We start from the raw sequence: 20,000 nt of genomic DNA, 5'->3' as shown, positions 1-20,000 counted from the left end.
CTCTGTAGTAGCAGAGGCGAGTGGTGTCTGTCAGCCGGTTAAGATTTATTGGGACTGACAGTGAGACGTCTCATGGTCTTTCTGGTGAAGTTTGTTGAAAATGGGGAGTTACAGACTTCACAGCAACATGAGAAAAAGAGTAATAGTTTGGTATCAGAGCAGCCAAATCGTCTTGTTTTTATGTTGCCGATTGTACAACTTGCATCGCATCATCTCTGTTCGATATCATATCCTGTTCGTATTGTGTCAATTGGAACCGGTTATTACCGCGTCATATCGACGTGTCATCAGCGTGTCTAAGCAACCCAGAGCTGATAAATTTGCACATCGTTTCCCTTTCCTGATAGAAAATTCATGCACGTAATCTAAGGCAAGAATCGACGAGCTAATGGAAACCTTGCATAGAGGAACAAAATAAAACCATGTCATGGATGTTACACAAACTGTTGAAGGTCATTCCATTAATTGTGTAGCGAAATGGGAGAGAATTCTATTCAACGTTTAGCGTATTCAATTCATGCAGGTGTTGAACAAGTACGGCGTGAGAATGACACTGTTAAATACCGTTCGAAGATAACATTTAACACATTTGCTGCGTGGAACTTTGAGAAACATTTCTTATAACTTTCTGTATCAAACGTTACTCCCTTAAGGAGACAGGAGAGGCAGATACAGAATGTATATTTGTGCAGCAACCCTTTCAGGATACAGATGAAATTGTTGATGGAGTGGAAAGTTTTGAGCCGAGTTATAAACTGGGTATCGGATTTGAATAAGTAATCAGATGCATTAAGAAAAAAAGAATCAAAGGAATCTGAATATATGGTGTTAACCACAACCGAGCTGTAATCTCCAAGATCGGTTGCGTCTTTCACCCTTTTTCATTTGAATAAGTGAATCAAATGAACTAAGACAAAGACTAGGGTATAATTTCATGAACTTCGCACGCAATGCATAGGACAGCTAACAATACCTGGATTACAGGATGACAGAATCATTGTGCTTTCATAGAGGAAACTCTTAAATAAGTAACTTGTTATCATACGCATCTTCTGAGAAACAATCATAACGTTTCAATACCTATCGTAAATTGATTCTCCTGTCTTTTTTTTTTTCTTTTCTTTTTTACGGTGGGTTGGTGTGCTTCATAAATGAATGACTGAATGAATTCCCTGCATTGGAAACGGGTTTCCATTCAGGGATGCCAGGAGGAATGAAAACTAAAGCAGGAACTTATGATTTCAAGACAGACAGACAGATATACAAACAAACTGAAACTGAGAGAGAGAGAGAGAGAGAGAGAGAGAGAGAGAGAGAGAGAGAGAGAGAGAGAGAGAGGTTTATTACGACCTGCTTTTCAGAGCCAGCCTCTTCGGTATCTCAACAAAGGTGAATGAGGCTGGTTTAAATACAAGACCTCTGCCGCAGATTTATCAGTGGAATTTATGAATGTATACTGTCTTACAGAAAATCCTTAAAAATAAGCATTTTTTCTTAAATTTAAGTGATCCAAAGATAATTAATATACACAAATTTATCCCTTCTCTTAGGTTCTTCGATTTTATGAAAGTTTAATATAACATAATTGTTTACTTGAAAATATATCAATAAGTGACTTTCTGAGCATCTTCATCGTCTCTGGAATTCAACTTTTGTTTCCGAATATCATAAGGTATTAACAATAACAATCAAAATTATCTATGAAATTGTCATTTTACTAAGGAAAAGTACAGCCTAGCTCCCAATTTCTGTAGAATAACTCTAGAATAATAACAGGATTGCCACGTGGGTCTTGATTTTCGTCTACATCAAAGAGATATAGAACTGGTAATCAAGGTCATTTGAGATTTGGGCATCTTTTGTTCTGTCATTAACGGTAGTAACAGTATACAGCTCCTAATATATATTAAGCACTGCTATTGCAAAGTTCATATTCTGAAGTAAAATCAAATGAATATTGCAGTCAGTATGTACAATTTAACTCTTCCAGTTGGAGCCATTATAATCTTATTATTTCTGGTATCATCTGAATCAGACACTAAACTATCAACCACTCTCATCTACATACGATTTCTCTTGCCAAAGTATCTCATTCCTCTTTTTATTTAATTCTGGGAAAAACAATAAAATTTCTTTATAGTTGTTTGGACATGCTATTAAACAATAAAAAAATTTTTTTCCATGCACATGTTTTTGTTCATATGCATTGAACTGGAACGTATTCGTTCTGGTTTTAAGCAATATTACTTAATTCTTGTAAATGTAAAAATTTATACCTCTTTCCATTTTAACGTATCATCTTGATTTACTTTTACTTTCTGCCTTTAGCATTTCCTTTTCCTTCCTTACTGCTGACGACTATCATTTTCTCTTTCTCTTGCATGCAAAAACTTACAATTCAGTATTTTTTTCATTGAAAATATATTTATACATATGCCAACCTGAAATTCCATTCGTTTTATAATTTCTGATCTTGAATCAACTACACAGTCCGATAGAGAACAGAATGTGAAAATACTTCTTCGTATGAAACCTTTATTAAATACTATTTTTGTTGTCTGAGGGCATTACTGACAAGGTATGGTTCGCTACCATTCGGGCTCTTGCCTAACATTCCCCTTTCTGTGTTTTAAATAGATTGACTTTATCTTCCAATTTTATACCTACATAGTTTGAGCTCCCCACTATTCTTATCTCATACCTCTGTCCCTCCGGTTGTGGACATGCTCATATCTTTAAGATTAATTAACAAGAACATCCTGTAGCCAGGACCGATTTTATGAGTTCATTCAGCAACTGTGATTAAAAAAATCCCTTTATACATAAGATTTTAACTCCTGTCTGCATAAATTGCAAGCCCTGAGCCATGCAACATAACTATTAATTGCAATATAGGTATACAATAAAAATACTGTAGAAGATACACAATAATAGCAACCTTTACTTGATTATTGAGTTCAAGAGGTAAGAGTAATAGGAAGAGGTTTAAATACAAAAAATATGCAGACTTGGGTTTTTCTGCAAGTACCATATCTTTTATCTGAGTACTGTCTTCTAGCCAATAAGACTGTTTCATAAATGATCATTTTGACTTAATTTACATAACTCCAGTCCACGCACATTTCTGTGGGAGTAATGAGGTTTTTGCCTTTGGTGTTACAATTGATATGAAGCAGTACTTGGTCTTGTTTGTCCTTGCCTTGCATTTAAAATTCTTTATCTTTAACTTGCTCCCTTTCCTTCATATTGCTACTTCAACATATATTTCTTTCGTGTGTTTTCTAACCACTTTCTGCTTCCTGAAACTTCTACCTCTAAATCATCACCGTTGGTGTCTGTCATACACAAACTATACACTTTGGAGAGTACCTGGTAGGCTATCGTGTCATTATGTCTCCCTGATCTCTGAAGGGAGGGATAGCTGTAGCAATTATGTTGCAGAGGACCAGACGTAAAAATGAAAACATGCGCTGTCATCTGGTCAGTGTGTCTCCGCAACATTTAACGAGAATACTCTGGTCCAGGGAGTGAGATCATCAGTCAAACTTGGTTTTTGGCTCTTCTTCGAAAGGAAAAGGTTTCCTTTACTGGAATGGTATTTAGTTGCATGATCTCCCCATTTATTGGTTTCTAGTCGTTCGCAAACAAAATTTTCGGTAACTTCTATAAACCAATTTCCCCTAATACTTTTATCTTCAGTGAAAAGAATATTTCCTTTGGGCCTCGTTTCACAAAATCTTCTTTCAGCAATTCCATTCCATCTTGCCTGTCTTGAACCCTGTGCCTTTCCTGTATTCGCCTCTTTTAAGGTCTGGACTCTTCTAGACAATCATCTCACCTTTTTCATACAATTTCATCTTTCATATAATTAAAAAATGATAAAACTTGGTATTTTGACATACTTAGTGCATCTGGCTCAGGACGTATCTGCATAATTCTGCAGTTACGTTTAGGTTTTGCCATCCTCTTGATCCAATTCTTAATTCTTATGCTTGCGTTCCGCATGGAAATATGCAGTGATTCATCAGTCTCATAAAATGTGCTCTCTCTGGTCCCTGAGACTAAGAACCTTTTGCTATGGCTCATAATACTACTGTAAGCAATGGCAAATTAATGGTTAAATCTGAGCCTATGAAATAAATGTACGATAATCTGTACACAGAAAACTGCTTTCTATCAAAATGACACCTACACAAACACAGCAAAGTATTATTACGCAAGCATTGTACAGCAGAATACTAAAGGAAATTAAAATTCTCTGTCGGTTAGTAATGAAGTGTAATAACCCTCTAACGCTAAAGGAACGCCATTAATATATCACAGTAATAGAATAGCACTGCTGACATACTTTAACACCCTCCATGAAAGTGGGGTGTCGTGTTTACATCTTTTTCCTTGATGACCAAACTGTAACACCGAAGTACATTAATCTTTATATAATAAGACGTGTATCCATATACTTATTTTTCCGGTGCGTAACAACTAGTCTACGGATAATGAACTCCACGTAAAGGCTTCCAGTTGCTCAGAACCGGGCCAGTCAAACTTGCCGGTGAGGCCTACAGAGCTACTGCGCTGTATATCCTGTCCTTATGACAGACTTGCCATTTCGAACATCTCATGCATTAGCGCTGTCTTAGTGTAATTTTATCAAATTTTATCAGACTACGCAACAATAGGGCCATAATTTAGGCAACACCGGAATTGCGTCAAATGTCACCTTTAAATGAAAGTACATATTCCTAAATGCCCATGAGTTTTTTTTTTTATAAAATACTACAAACTGACAGAAAAAACATGGGCATCGTCTGAAGCATGCCCCAAGATGTATTAGACAATAGCCTACTCCTGAATAACTAACCATTCCTTTGGTTATCGTCATTCCGTTTTTTTGAAAGCACCTAGAAGAAAAATTGCATACAAGCTAAAGAAAATAATTCATCTTCGGGAAAGGAGAAATACAACCAGTAAATTTTCTTTGAGGTGAAGTGGCCAGCCTCGTTCTCCTACGGCATGCTGACTTTTATACACATTATATAGTGTCTGAAAAAAGAGCGTTCTCAAAACCTGAAATGTCTGAACTCATTTACAACTTAAGTGAAGCTTTCTAATGAGTCATTCATTACTTCAACTAGCTACATGCCTTCACGGTGGCATACACAGGGAAGAAATTTATACTGCGAACACTTAAGAAATAAGAACAATTCTTATCGTAATCAAACGTAATTGCAGTCAAGAAGCTCAATTAGTTATTCAAATGTGTTCTTTATGTTAGTATCCCATTACGCCGATTTTAAAAAAAAGTTAAAAAAAAAAAACTCGTTCATTCTGTATACCATATGGAAAAGTATATTACTAATTGCATGGCGAAAAGAGGTTAAACGTAAGAGTAAACTGTGTCACCGACGAGTCATGAGCAATACATCTTCTTGATGGGTCGTTTAAAGTAGGCTACTTTATTCTTATGGTGCACTCAGCCGCGTAACGCTATTTAATCTGCTCGTGGGTATATGGCGTCAGCGGAGAATATCTCTCAAGGAACATTTAAAGTGCCTTGGGCGTAAATGCCCAATACATGAGATAATTAAACTTCAGTTCTCGAGCATGATTTGAACTGATGTCATCTGAGTTTCAAGAACGCAGTTTGAGGTACTTCATCGAGTGGTAAAACCTTGTGATTCACACTGTTCTCGTCAATCGTGACGCACGGCAGCTTCCTATGGAAGTAATAATAACATCCGGTAGGCATGTACGGGTCACTGACTTCCTACCCGAAAACTTCTTTTTAGTTTCTTTTTCGTATTTGGAATAAATACAAAAAAATCCACTTTTTAATTTAAATAATCATACTAACTGCATAAAATTAACAATATCCCAACATGGAATCTGTAGCAAGATTTGGATTTTGTTTAATGACGTGTGAATATACACACAAACATATATATATATATATATATATATATATATATATATATATATATATATATATATATATATATATATATAGAGAGAGAGAGAGAGAGAGAGAGAGAGAGAGAGAATTATATATATATATATATATATATATATATATATATATAGAGAGAGAGAGAGAGAGAAGAGAGAGAGAGAGAGAGAGAGAGCCAGAGAGTATAATGTGCTTATATACACATGAATACAACCTGAGCATACTCTGTTAGTGTATAATCTCAGAATTTGAAATGACATTCCCATCAAAGAAGTTCATTGTTTATCGGAATGGATTATTTGTGGAGCAAGCATCAGCAGTTAAGCGCTTGCGTGAAACTGAATATATGTGAGGGAAAGGACTGAAGTAAACAACTGCTTAAATTCAACGCATACGACAAACCATCAAAAAAAAAAAAAAAACAGACGCTTCCTTCAAATCATTCAAGTCAATAAAGATCCACCTGAAGGATTACGTCATAAAACTGAATGCAGCCGATGTCTCGTGCTCGTCCATAAACAGCTCACACTCAGAGATAAACAAACCAATAGCAGGAACGGCTTGTATCTAAAATCAGTTATAAAAACAAACAATGCTGACAATATGATTACTTGGCCCAGATAGAGGTAAAGGTTGCTTAAGTGGTATGAGGTCAAATTAAAACTGTGAGGAAATTTCTAGTTGATAGTTATAGGTTAATAACTACACAAATATTGCAGCAGGTTTGTCAAAGTGCTAATAATTAATATCTGTTAATTGGAAAGTGAACACAAATCTATGAGAATTTCTTAGAATCTGATCAGTTCAAACGTTCAAATACAACCGAATACAAATAAGTGAGCTGTTGGATGCAAGAGTAGAAATCATGATTGAGACGTGCGCTTCTGACGGGGTTGGTGGGTTGGGGGGTGGAGTGGACCCAAGGGCCCCGTGGCCAGGATGAGGATGCTGCGAGCAAGACGCAAGCCAGGCAAGCACTGGCAGGGGTGGGTGGGATGGAGAGCGTCTAGCGTTCGTATGGCAGATAAAGGCGTTATTGTGGCCCAGGAGAGAAGGAAAACAGCTGCAAGCCCTTGCTGAGGTCCGGGTTGGATGGAAAGGGCGACGAGAGAGGTGGGTTAGGGATAGAAGGGGAGCGCAAAATAGTGTTAAGACGGCTGTAAAGGGATCAGAGACTTCCCTCATTATCATCGTACCCTACTGCCCACTCTACCCAGCTTCCATCGGCACAACCCCCGGCCCTCCCTTATCTCATTTTGCAACACTTCTCATTTCTCAGACACCACCCTCACCCCTACCCACGTAGCCTACTGGGTTCTCAGTTCTCCTCCTGTATTCTTTTACAGCCTTCCTTGCCATTCATACCATTCCCTCTTCTGAAAACCTTGTCTGGTACTATCACCCCCCTCCAGTAGTGCTCTCTCTCTCTCTCTCTCTCTCTTTCTCTCTCTCTCCCACACGCACATTGTAACACTGCAGGCAAGCCAACTTGTTCTGTAAGAGCCATGGTAATTTAGCTTCAATTATCAATTCATTAGCGGTTATTCTGTCGAACAATTAATTTGTCAAGGCAGTGATGTCAAGATTTAGCTCTGCTTATCCAAAATCTGAAAATTATAAATCTAACGAAGGGTATTAATCAACATGCTAAAACTAGAGCGATTTATGCCTATGGGATCCAGGTTTCAATGCTTCATACTTTATACTGATTCCAATTCATGGCTGTAAACGAATCTTAAGAATAATGTAGCTAGACTTAGAAAATGAAGACTGACATTTACAATTGCTAAAGACAGTAAAATCTTATCTAATTATAATACTTCATCCACAATTATATCTAAAATTAGTGACTGGTTCTTATTAGTAAACGAATTTTTATTACTGTGATAAAGAATCAGAGAAATTGTATGTTTTTCAAAATAAGAATTTTATTACTGCAATTATGGTTCCTGCCTCAAAAGACTGATTGAAAATCTTCTGAATGTGAACATTCCAATATGGCAACCATAGCTTAAAAGCAGCTTCATTTATCAGTACCTCGTAATTCAGGATTTTTTAAACCCCGGTATGCTTTTTCATCAGAGAAACTAATTAAAGTAGGGGGACGTCTTAAGCAATTATTTGCTAAAAAGGACATAGGGGAACTAAGAGCAAATAGAATAAATTTGCTTATTAGTTAGCAAAAGCTACCCGGCCCGTCAACTCGCTCCCCCGCCTCCCCATAAGAAAAAACATTATGATTCAAACGGCCAAGGATGCAACTTTTTGCCGAAGTGACAAATGACTTTTATTACGAGAGAAAATTAAAAATATATTTGTGTGTGATTACACATACTCTTAGGAATAGTTGAAAAGGGATGTAATTGTTTTCACATTACATGTATTGATTTTATATATTTTTGTCAACACGTCTTGCAGGAGTGCTTTACAAAGTTAGGCAAAATACTTATTTTTCAACCATGAAACACAGTGCCAAGGATTTTAACTTACTGAAGCTCTTTTAACAAAAATTACAGAATCTTGAGAAAATCGATATATATATATATATATATATATATATATATATATATATATATATATATATATATATATATATATATATATATATATATATATATATATATATATATATATATATATATATATATATATATATATATATAAAATATCTTTCTATCTATATGTGTGTGTGTGTGTGTGTGTGTGTGTGTGTGTGAGAGAGAGAGAGAGAGAGAGAGAGAGAGAGAGAGAGAGAGAGAGAGAGAGAGAGAGAAACTTCTAACGAAAACGTTCTTTAACCACAGGTTAGCTTTTAGTATTACTTGAGTTACAGTGATGTATTTCTACCGTCATTGCTATCCTAAAGCATAACAAACTTGTCATTTCTCATAGTTTTTTTTTTATTAAAATAAAAATAAATGTATTCGATAGCAAATACAAGGCTCTCCACTTACTATAAACCTCAAAATTAAAAGAAAGAAGAAACTATTCGTATTAATTAGCAATCCAAATGTTTTGCCAAATAATAATATTTAATTATCTTTCATGTAAGATCCATAAATGAACAATAGCCTAACCTTTCCGATATAACCTAAGTGAAACGTTATAACCTAGCAAACACTTGGCCATCGTTAACCGATCTAAATATTTTTGTAAAACCAATTTTTATTCACTGAAATGGAACATCCTTTCAAACAGTTCTTGTAATTACCCAGCAAATATCCTTTCATCTCTGAAATCAAACCCGCCCCATTTCAACACCCAAGATTTAAGTATTTTACCCTTTTTAATGTTTAAATAAATGTCATCTTTTTCCTTCATTCATCTATGTTGCAAGAGAATTATTGCAGCCACCGAGAGAATCGCTGTCGCAGCTGGCGGGGCTGATTCATGCCAGGGAATCACTTGAACTGCATCTCTTCCGGTAACAAATTACCCTTCCGTAAACAGACGCCTGCCCCCATTACCCTTCGTCACCGAAAACGATCTACTCAATTACCTTCAACATTCCTGCCCATCGGAAATGATAAAGGAAGTGAAGTGGGGAGACAATGAGAGAGAGAGAGAGAGAGAGAGAGAGAGAGAGAGAGAGAAGTATACCTAGTTAAACCAGACTACTGAGTTGATTAACAGCTCTCCTAGGGCTGGCCCGAAGGATTAGACTTATTTTACGTGGCTAAGAACCAACTGGTTACCTAGCAACGGGACCTACAGCTTAATGTGGAATCCGAACCATATTATACCGAGAAATGAATTTCTATCGCCAGAAATAAATTCATCTAATTCTTCACTGGCCGGCCGGAGACTCGAACTCGGGCCTAGCAGAGTGCTAGCCGAGAACTCTACCAACTCGTCCAACGAGGAATTGAGAGAGAGAGAGAGAGAGAGAGAGAGAGAGAGAGAGAGAGAGAGAGAGAGAGAGCCCAGTTACTTTGTAATTTTACAAATATTGGCAGACTTCATCTTGTAAGCAGTTGCTTCATTACTGCGCTGCATCTTTTTTTTTGTATGCAGTGAACCGTAAAGACAGTAACATTTTCCAAACAACTTCTTTTGTCTAAAGCCTAAAGTCTAGCAAAGGGCAACGTCGTAACTAGTGATACGTAGGAATGGAAATCATTGACAGACCAAAATTAAAGGGAACTCGTGTAGAAATTACAATTTATCAAATATTATGATTTATATGCCATATAAATCAAGGCAGAAAAATCTGTTCAAACACAATGACAGGAAATTAAGAAGTAAATGACTGAATTAAAAGAAAATCAGTGAACATGACGTCATTACTTTATTGCAAAGTAGTGACGTCATATTTTACTTTTAATTAGAAAAAGTAAAAGGACTAGTTAACAGCTTTTGAAAATCGAGACAGGATCTCGAAAAAGTGACAAAAAAATTTCTGAAAACTAGTTTGACTGAAAATAGTAACAAAAGAATGAAAAACAAGGCGATAACAAGTTAGAAAACAGTTCATTGCATGCACAGGCAGACTACCGCACATGCTTAAGCATTGTATTTATATATACAGTATATATATATATATATATATATATATATATATATATATATATATATATATATATATATATATATATATGTATATATATATATACTATATATATATACACACAAATAATACATATACGTATACATACACACACATATATATACAGTGTATATATATATGTATATATATATATATATATATATATATATATATATATATATATATATATATATATATATATATATATATATCTCACAAGGGTGACATATTGTAGATTAATCAATCCGACGGATAACGCTGTTGAATGCTGACATAAACTACTGTTTTAGTTTGCCAACAGACAAACTACATATATTTCAAAGACAGCACCAGTCTTTAATCAAAATTAAATTCAATTTCAATGTCTTTCACTGATAGAACTGATAATTTACAGATTGAACAAATGTGCGTTTAAGGTCACGAAAATTTCGTGTCAATTGTATCTGTATACCTTTGTTCATTTAGCTCCCTCCAAAGGATATCTGAAGGCATTTACCTTTCGTAGGTCACTCTTTCAGGTGCTTGTTTGTGTATATATGTATGTATGTATGTATGTATGTATGTATGTATGTATGTATGTATATATATGTATATATATATATATATATATATATATATATATATATATATATATTAACAATTTGCTGTTTTCCGTAACAGAGGGTGTCTCTAGAGTGAAAACAACATAATGGTCCCCGTCCCATTCATCTTTAACTGCTTAATAAAACTTCAACAAGACTTGCCGCTTCATTCACCTACACGGAAGCGCATCAGCAGAACTTCGAAACTCCTTAGACAAACTTACATGTATTCATTTGTTTCCTGCATATTAAAGTCCTCCATTTCCAATGCCTCTTTCATTTAATGAATGTTGTTTATGGTGCAAAGTACAAAAGAAATCTGCCGCACCCTTTTCAGGTTTTTCTGAGAAGCTTTTGTCTATTTCCTTCGCTGTTAGTGCCTTGAAGTCATCAGAATAGCTTAGAAATTCTATAATGTTCTCTGTATTTCATAGTTATGATTGCATTACCAGAATTTAGGCGAAAGCTATTTCCCTGCGATGAGAGTAATTTCTGAGAAGATGGCGAAATCATGCTTCATCCTGGTTTCTTATGAAACTTCGACCCTTTAGCACCAAAAGACCAGGGTCTCATCCCCTAAATTTCTTGGGAATCATTACAATTGTAACCATTCTGGGGTTGTAACTAGATAATTAGACAATTATTCTAATTGCACCGCTACACGCACGCCACGATTCGTAAAAAGAAGGCGTACTCCCAAACTGGTAATAGTGTATAGTGGATGCATGCTTGATACTTGTATAATTTTGCTTTTGCGAAATGCAGAAGGCAATTATTTGTCTTGGGCAGTTCTTAATAAGAATTTCAACAAGCGAGTAAGTTCATTTCTTGGATGAATCACTAATCTCCGCTATCTTTAATATCTTGCTGTGAAGACTTTTTCTCCCTTCCTACAAACTTCGCATGATTTTATCAATTGCGGCTTGAAAGAAATCTTAACTAAGCCACTCATCACTGTAAGCTAAGGCGAAGTCTCGTCAAATTACGCCAGAATTTACCCGTTTGTGGTGCGTAACACTCTTAGAACAAATTTATCATAGATTATAAGAAGCGGAATTTATTACTCACAAACAAATATGTTGTCAGATGTTAAGTGAAATAGGTCGTAAGTTGTTAAGTAAGCTAAAGCAAAATAGAATTTGTATAACAATTGTGAGACATCATAAAATATAATACAACATTGCCATAGCTTATCTGACGTCAAATGACAGGATATTTATCATAGGGAGTAGTAATGTAATTAATAAGAAAAAAATTAACATAAACCATGAACCCAGTGCCACATGTTGCAAAAACAACGGAAATACATTTTGCCATCACCCAGTGTAATGCGTCCTGACTTAAGTATTGCTAAGACGGCATCAAATAACTGAAATTATTATAACTAATGAGACGTTTTATATTTAAGTTAAACTGCTGCAACTTGCGGGACGCATATGACTATGTATAGCATACGTGAGTGATATTTATGGGTTAGTTAATTTAGAAAACTGCAGAATATTTTGTCGCAAGCACACACCCAAAATATAGTTTGCATTTATGTATTTCTTCTTATTTGTTTCGCTTACGACTGTGAAAAGGTCAGTTATAACTTCCAAGAATCTCGCCAACGCAAAAACAGCGACTAAATATAAAATTCGTAAAACCTTGCCTGCAGTACATGGTAGGTTAGTTTTCTTGTACTCAGCTGAAAGGATATACTTTTACAAATGAGGGTGAAAAAAAAATAAACAGATTGAGAATGAGAACCTAAGAGGGTTCTGCTCTACAAAAAATCTGAATGTAACACGTCCTTCTCAATCATAAGTCAATATGAAACATATCAAATATCAACAATCGTTATTATTCGTTTCTTAAGAATAAAGATGTTAGTCACTCAGTGATACCAGGATCATAAAGTAGTGAAGATAGGTAAACAGTTGGCAATCATAATATCATGCAAGCTGTCTAGTACTGTGCCCATCCAAGAAAGAGATATTCGTGAAACAAAATACTAATAAACCAGAAGATAAACAAACGTATTATATTGCTTCCACATGTGAGGAAAAATTCACAAATAGAAGAAATCTGCATCTGAAAGAGCAAGATAGTGCTATTCATACCACTACTTATTCTACGTTCATTTTGCTTACCTGAATTCATGATGTTGTTGGTGATTAAGTTGGCTACATGCCAGCAAGAACCCTTGCTCCCAGAGCAGCCTGTGAAAGAGACATGAAAATATTATACAGAAAGAAAGAAACTGGCAGATTTGATAGAAGAAGAAATGAATAATACAGTCCCACAAACAATAAATCTATGAATTTCACAGAATGGCTTCTTTTAAAAAATTATGAGGGTTATCCGATAAGGCAAACTGTGAAATATGAAGCAGTAATAAATGTGGCAAAGAATACTTTTATAAACACAAGCGTTAAGAAACATTATCGTTCCACAGAGGAAACTGAAACAAAAGAACACTAATAAAATTATATATCCATATAAAAAAACAACAATCTCTACTTAATATCTACATGAACACAGACAACTGGAAGTATTTTCTTGAATTATTTGTAATACTTTTGAACAAGCGAATAAAATTTACACAGACTTTAAAGTAGACTGATATAAAAACAATTTAACCTTTCAAGTAAAAATTCTGGTAATGTCTAGGCAATCTCAACTAAAAAATTTCAAAGCTCTAAATTAATCTTTAGTTTTCTCTCTTTTTCTCGATCTGTCTTGTTACTCAATAATCTTCTTTTGTAATAAAAGGAAATGAAAGCCTGACATTAAACTCTCAACAGCAGCCCTGGTTCTAAATGGCTCAGAACCTAACCAGAACTACATTATATTGCAGCAGAGACAAGTGCATAGTATGTTCACGAGACCGCAAAATCATTAGAAAAATAAAAGTTCAACCTTTTTTATTGGCAGGGCAATGTTTTGATTCAACTTTATCAAGACCAGAGAAGAGAGAACTTCTTGATGTGGGGTAAAGTGGTTTCGGTATTAATAGAAGCCACACTGCTCTCTACAAGGATGTATAAGCACCACATATATAGCTGAGGAAGCAGTCTAATAGGAAAAATTATTTGCAAAATTCGGATAGCGCCTATACCTTCTACCAGGCATATCCAAACAAAACATGTTAGCAGTTATGTCTCAAAATTGTGATGAATTTAAAGTGTCTCCTTTTCAGACAGTTAAAAATTACATTCATATATAAATAATGAAAATGCGCACAAACCTGCAAACATAAACACACACACATACATATACACACACATATATATACATATATATATATATATATATATATATATATATATATATATATATATATATATATATATATATATATATATATATATATATATTATATATATATATATATATATATAGGGTAGGGTTATTATGAACATGCATGAGGGCACATCTTGTAAAGTGATGGTTGATGGTTGTTTGAGTGGTCCATTTGAAGTCAAGTCTGGTGTGGTTCAGGGTGGCATTCTGTCCCCTCTGTTGTTTGTACTGGTCGTAGATTACGTTATGAGAAGTAAAGGGTTAAAAGAGAAACGGAAACAGGTATATTCTGGAGGGAAAATGGGAAACTCTTGACTTAAATTATGCTGATGATATAGTTTTGATCTAAGAGGGACCAGAAAAGATGCAGAGAATGTTGGATTGTCTGAAAAAAAAAATTGGTTTGGTTATACTGTAAATAGTGGAAAAACTGATCATGAATATGAATAATGAAAATGCACAGGATTGTCTAATTGAAGGCATGGTTGCAAAGCAAGTAGATAAGTTTAAATATTTAGGTACTTATTTAGATAAGAATGGTTCTCTAAGCACCGATTTTATGGAGGGATTAAAAAAAGGCTCATCAGGCAATGGGAATGCTTAAAAATATTTGGAATAATAGCAATTTTTCTGTGCATACAAAATCAAAATTTATAAGGAAATGGTTAGGAGTCTTTTGATTTTTGTGCATGAGTCATGGTACAGCACAATGACTTCGGAAAATTCTTAGCATTTGAAAATAAGACGCTCAGAAGAATATTAGGAATTAACTGGAGGAATAGTGTATCAAATAGTAGAACTAGAGAAATAACGGGAAGCTAGGCCATGTGTATAGAAGACAGAGAATGGTACGAGATACACCAGGGTGGGTTGCCCTTGGTAGAAGAGGTATAGGTAGGAGAGACGGGGTTGAGAACAGTGAGGCGGGAAGCAGATGAGTGTTGGGGAGATGTTGAGGAGTTAGCCCAGGACAGAATGTGGTGGCGTGAGTTTATATACGTATGTATGTGTGTGTGTGTGTTTATGTTTGCAGTTTGCGCGTTTGCAAATTTATCGATAATCACAAAAATCCGTTGTGGATTCCGTTCCAGGGTTAACCTTCATGGTTCTCAAAAAGGTGCTTGGTGTAGGTCACTTTCAGATGACCATTCTAGTTACGTAGGTCAGAATTATTGAAAGTTAAAAACGATTTATAAATAAGATCACACTTTGAAATCAAAGGAAAATACATTTTTATCATACCATTCTCTAATGCTTGATTAAAAACAATAGCGATATAAAGCCACGAAAAACAAGGACATTTTGGACAAGCTATTATGCAGAATTATTAATGCACGACGAATGGCTTATCAGGAGATTCGCTTGTGAGTAATCTGGAAGGAGTTTTGTAACCTACCGATTTCCGATACCGTTAAACCAACGCACGACCGACCACTCTGATATTAAATCACACCAAAAACATCGGTATCTGTCTACAGGATAGACCATGGCTTCAGGCATCTCTGCTGCCCTCTCCTGTCCGAAAAAGGAACTACCCCCTACCAAAGGACCTGGAAGGGCAAGTACCTAGGCCAAAATAACACGAATTTGCATCAAGCATTGCCAAGCGGCGATACCCTTGCTCTTTTGTTATGGTGCAAATTCTAAGTTGCAATGCTAATCGCCAAGATGCGCAATGCAATGATGATACCCCTCGACCGCCCTAATGAGGGGACCCAGGGGACAAATCAACGGAAGGATACCAGAGGGTGTTAGATATTGCGGACGAGAATAACTATCGGCAAGAAGACCGCGATCACTCTTTTAAGTGAATAACGGCTACGGTACTAAACATTATTTCTGCTGACTGCCGTTATCACACGTTAAAATAATAATGGTTTGGAGAGAGTCGGGTGATGCATAGCCCAGCCCGCTTCAAGGATGGAAGCAGAGGTAACCTTGAATTGAGGAGATTACCTCCTCCCAAGGAGATTTTATCTGGCAGAGGAAGAGGAGGGCGGAGATCTTGCAGGATGGAAGGAAGAGAGAAGGGAAATGGGGGTGGTGGTGGGGGTGGATGGGGTGGGAGGCGAGACAGGGATAGAGAAGGTAATAAGGGGAAGAAGAGATCAAAGAGGGTCAGGGCAGGATTAGTTGGCAATGCAGGTGGTTGGGCCTTGAAGTATGTCTGGGTAGTGTCGAGGGTATCTTGGAAGGGCGGAGGGGGGAGGCCAAAGTCCTTCGAAGACGCAGACAACATTAAACCTTAAACCCCCGTCAGAATCCTTGAATCCTGTACCCTTGGTATTATCGACCAAACATTTTATTTGACAGATATCAAGGTCAAAGGCAAATGACACAGTGTTCTAGTTTCTTGTGTCATTCTAATCTACTCAAATATTAAACTATGTATATATATATATATATGTGTGTGTGTGTGTGTGTGTGTGTGTGTGTGTGTGTGTGTGTGTGTATGTATGCGTGCGTGACTGTGTATGTTTGTATGTGTTTAAAATCACAATTTAGCTTGTTTCCAGCCACTTAAGTTTTTTTACATGATATTTACTACCATTGCTTTCTTTGCTTTTCGAGGACTCGACTTTAAACATACACAAAATTTCATAATGTTTATGCGCCATTGTTACTATTTCATCAAATTGTATTTTTTTCTCAAAAAGTAAAAGTTTAAATGGACAAAAAAATATAAATGAAAATCTTAATTTTTCTGGCATTTTATTGAGAACCACTAGAAAATGTTGAATAAATGGATGAAGGCAAGTATAACTACCTACAATAACATGTTCTTTGGCAACTTTTGGCTGGTATCTTGTCCAAATGCCCAGTCTTCTGTGTGGGCTCAATAACAAAATTTTTCTACCAAATTTACCTATAAAAACAAATTTGAATAATGGACCTGCGTAGCAGACTTAAATTGGGGTAATAGTAACCCACCAAAAATATCTGAAGAATTATATTTGTAGTATACGACACTGGCTACGGGGAATCACTGCTTTGTGTTACCATGCAAAATAGCTGACTGACCCGGCGCCATGGTAATTGCGCGCAGGTAATTTTACAGAAGTTCACCCGACAGGATTATTGATGAGAATTAAATGGATTTCTCCCACGTAAATTCGCTTGTCATACAAACGGGTGTGCGCTGCAAAGAGCTCCAGTTACTAAAGCTCTTTCTATCCAAATATGGGTGAAAAATATGAATTCTCTACGGTAAGTCATTTAAGGGATACAAGTCGTATAGGCCAAAAGTAAGATGCCCTCCAGATCTGAAAATTTAAGAGTATGCCTGCTTAAATGAATTATAATCTTGTCTGCCTGTCTTCAAAAGAGTAATAGAGATTTCTTATTATAATACATTATTATTAAGTAATGATGCCAGCAAAATGAAAGTCACACTAACATGGGAAATGAATAAACATCTTTTAAACTATTCTTTTTCTTTGACATATTTCACTGTGTATGCAAAATTATCATTTGTATTGTAAATACAGGCTATAAAAATAATCATTTCTTCTGTGTATGCAAAATTATAATTTGTATTGTAAATACAGGGTATAAAAATAATAATTTCTTCCATCTTAATATAACCTTTGCTCTTGTGACCATGTTTCCATAGGCAATGCAAGACAAAAATTTATTATTCCGTTGTTGTAAAAGTTATCCACGTAAATTAAACGTCGTGGGGTTTCAGATACCGAATCTATATATAAATAATTAATCCTAATTAATTTTATAACTGAAAGCTCACTTTTTTCAAATTTTTCCATTGCTGTATCCATGTTGTGCATATTTAGTTTTTCTGTGCATTTACAACTGAAACGGAAGATCTATTAAAACTGCATATTCTCTTATAAATATCAGTATGCACACATTAACACGAGGTCTAGACCTCTCTTTTGCGTTGAAAACGTCCCGCACGAAAGTCTTAAGGCGTCCACGTCAACAATAATAAATTATAAGGAATTATAAGAGCTATGTACTCAAGAAATGTTACTTTCTGGAGAGCCAAGCAGTTGAACGCATGATACTTCCCTACAGAATTCTTTGTATGGTCTCAAATACAAAAATGGATCTTATGTTCACTCGACTGTCCGTTGTATCCCTAAGTGCCTAAGTGCGTTGTGCACGATGTTAACGAATACGGAAGAATAATGCAAAATGTAAATCATCTTCAACTTCTCAAATTTACTACATCTTTCCTCATCGTCACGCGGGATAACACTCTAGCAGAAACCTTTCTCATGGGAGTACGATGCTGTCTCTCCCTGGACAGGCTTTCTCTTACACGGTCTAACCTTCTCCTCAACTCTCCTTACACTAATTTATTAAAACTTCATCCAAACAAAATCACATTCATCCTCAGGGCATTCATTCTAGAACCGGTCTCCCTTCCCCGCCCTTCCTTATATACAAATGAACCCACCCATTCAGCTTCACCTACTTCTCATAACAAGATACCAAATTCTCTCTCGCTCTCTCTGTAAAACTGTTGTGGTTACTTACTTCCCTGCATGTTACATCACCTATTATATACTGTCTATCAAGAGTGAGCTTCATTCATTTTATTAGCTTATCTTACCACAAACCGAAACCTAACTTATAACATTTAAACAATCTCTTAGTGTAACAGTCCCGCCGCAGCATCAAGTTTCCCTATCTGAATGAATCTATAGAAAGCGTATGGTCTATTTATTATTCTATCTTTTCTGAACAAAAGGTGCAAAAGCCAGTCCAAACTACGCAGAATAGTAAAACCCTTTTCTCGGCTTCGTTTTACTGCATGGGATTCAACTCGTGTAGCTCGCTCTCTCTCTCTCTCTCTCTCTCTCTCTCTCTCTCTCTCTCACCCCGGCCCAACATCGTTTACTTCTTTATTTACATTTCAGCTAGTCTATTTTCATTAAAAGAAAAACAAGGAAAAGATAACAGATGATACTTCTTTGAGCTCGTTGAAAGCTTCATTTCTGCAACTAAAGTTTTGTTTTCTGAGAGAATCTAACGGATATTCCTTATAGTAAATTGCTATGCTTAGGAAGGACATACTCAGTTGGGTGAAAAATTTCCCAGCTTCAGCTTTATTCAAACTGAGCCTTATTTCTTCTAGTGATTTGTTCCCCATTATTATGCATGCTTTTCTTTTAGAAAAAGTTTTCTCTAATCTAACACTTTCCTCGCTGTTTTCTTGAGTCATTAAAACGTTATTAGAAATCCACATGTTCCTTAGATATTCTCCTTGTTACAAAAATGTCATCACAGAAGATGAAGATGGACTGGCCAATTAATATAGCTAAGGCTTCCATCATCCCCACTTGAAATGGCCTCGCACATTCTGTAATGCGAGCAAGGGACATCAAAGTGCCGATTCACAAGACCTGTTTGGGATCAGACATTCGTTCAGTCTTCTGTTTTGTCCCCGTCAGATTCAATGACAAGGTATGTCATCTTGAACCCCTCCTGCTGGTCAGCTAATATAGAATTTTCCTTTGCATGTTTCACTCTTTCTATAAGAGAGAAGGTTGTTAAGGGTGTAACGCTAAAAAGCTTTCGGTATCTTGTAACAGTGACATTTAAGATCTTTTGAAATTATTCTTCCTTAAGTTACACGTTCTTTACCCTTTAATGATTCTCAACCTTTTGGGCAGCT

The 20,000-nt window shown here is 35.9% G+C and overlaps 1 protein-coding gene across 2 annotated transcripts in view; it reads right to left on the bottom strand.

Moving 5' to 3' along the window:
- The window catches only part of LOC136845778 (innexin inx2-like), a 650,831-nt gene that overhangs the window by 243,513 nt on the left and 387,318 nt on the right, over positions 1–20,000 (bottom strand). For both annotated transcript variants that reach the window (XM_067116058.1, XM_067116057.1), the window contains exon 4: positions 13,207–13,275. The gene's annotated coding sequence lies outside the window, so the exon portion shown is untranslated. The remainder of the gene's footprint in view (positions 1–13,206; positions 13,276–20,000) is intronic.

This window comes from Macrobrachium rosenbergii, chromosome 14, assembly GCF_040412425.1.
Source record: "Macrobrachium rosenbergii isolate ZJJX-2024 chromosome 14, ASM4041242v1, whole genome shotgun sequence".
In the NCBI taxonomy this organism is placed as follows: Eukaryota; Metazoa; Arthropoda; class Malacostraca; order Decapoda; family Palaemonidae; genus Macrobrachium; species Macrobrachium rosenbergii.
The sequence above is the reverse complement of the archived record's forward strand: the minus strand, read 5'-3'. Positions and strand labels throughout refer to the sequence as shown.